Source organism: Carlito syrichta, unplaced genomic scaffold (genome assembly GCF_000164805.1).
Source record: "Carlito syrichta isolate Samal-C Ts95f unplaced genomic scaffold, Tarsius_syrichta-2.0.1 Scaffold309836, whole genome shotgun sequence".
Lineage (NCBI taxonomy): Eukaryota > Metazoa > Chordata > Mammalia > Primates > Tarsiidae > Carlito > Carlito syrichta.
In genome coordinates, this window is record NW_007253932.1 from 178,143 (window position 1) to 179,889 (window position 1,747).

Consider the following 1,747-nt stretch of genomic DNA (forward strand, 5'->3'; position numbering starts at 1 on the left):
GTTGAGGCTGCGGTGGCCATGAGCATGCTACTACACTCCAGCCTGGGTGACAGAGTGAAACTTGACTCAAAAAAAAAAAAAAAAAAAAGGAAGAAAAATTTGGGAAGTTGGAAGGCTGAGGCTGGAGGATGACTTGAGGCCAGGAGTTCAAGACCAGCCTGGGCAACACAGTGAGACCCCATCACTTACATACTTTAAAAAAAAAATTGGGCAGAGCTCAGCTGAGTGGCTGTGGCTCCAGTCTATCCCATAGCTGCCTTGACGTTTCTCTTTCTCTGTGTGATCTCGGGGCTTCTGCAGGGATCTCTCCCTGGGCGCTGGTTCCCAGGCATCCCTAGAGCATGGTGGCCTCAAACCAACAGACCACTTACCCGGAGTCTCAAGGTACCTGTGCGAGGGATCAGGGAACAAAGCAGAAGCTGTGCTGCCTTTGGTGACTCCGCTGTGGAAGTGACGCTGCAGGCCTGTCTGGATCAGGGAGAGGTGTCGCAGCCCCCCGCCCCCTCGTGGGGGCGATGTCAATGTCCGCTGGAAGGAGAGTCGCTCTGAGGTAAACGAGGGTAGCAAATCCTGCTGCCTCCAGGCTGTCGCCCACAGAGGCGGTGCAGGTGGGTGGCTGGACGGCGTGGGAAGAGGAGCAAAGACCCTTCAGTCCCCGAGGCTGGACGTTTGCCGACAGTGTCGTATGTGGGCAGATCCTGTTGCCAGCATCTTTCAGATTTTAAGTTAAAATAAATTAAGTTTTAGAGACAAGGTTTTGCTCTGTCACCCAGGCTGGAGTGCGGTGGTGCAATCATAGCTCATTGCAGCCTCGACCTCCTGGGCTCCAGTGATCCTCCCACCTCCACCTCTTGAGTAACTGGGACTGCAGGCACCTGCCACTACACCCAGGTGATTTTTGGTTTTTTTTTTTTTTTTTTTGGGTAGAAACAGGGTCTCCCTATGTTGCCCAGGCTGATCTCAAACTCCTGGCCTCATGTGATCCTCCCCAATTCAGCCTCTTAAAGTGCTGGGACTACAGGTGTGAGCCACCTCACCTGGCCATCAGCATGTCATGAACAAACCCCCAACCAATAAAAATAAATAGTCACTGTTTTTGAAGACCTGCATTTATTGTGAGTATTCATGTGCTTGTCTCTCATTCAATAGCCCTCTGGGGTTAGGTGATCTCAGTGTCACAGAAGAGGAAGACGGCGGCTCGAGATGAAGTGGCCCCCAAGACGCCCACCGGGAGACGGCAGAGGTGAAGTCTGCACTCTGGTCTCGGTGGCCCCCGTCGAGTCCCCTTCACCACCACAGTTGGAGCACCCTGCTTGGTTGAAAGGTCCGGCAGCCTCACCTGATACCCAGCAGACCTTGAACAGGCCCGGGTGTGGGGGTGGCTCGGGGCCCAGTGCAAGCACCCAGGGCCAGCATGAGCAGAAGTGGCGAGGCTTGAGGGGAACTTGAAAGAGGAAAAAGCTGGGCACGGTGGTTCAAGCCTGTAATCCCAGCACTTGGGGAGGCTGAGGTGAGGGGATTGCCTGAGCCCATGGGTTTGAGAACAGCTTGGGCAGCTTGGCGAGACCTCGTCTCTACAATAAATCAAAAAATCAGCCAGGCACGGCAGTTCACGCCTGTAGTTCCAGCTACTTGGAAGGCTGAGGCGGAAGGATCACCGGAGCCCAGCAGGTTGACGCTGGGGTGGCCAGGAGCATGCCACTGCACTCCAGCCTGGGCGACGGAGTGAGACTCTAACTCAAAAAAA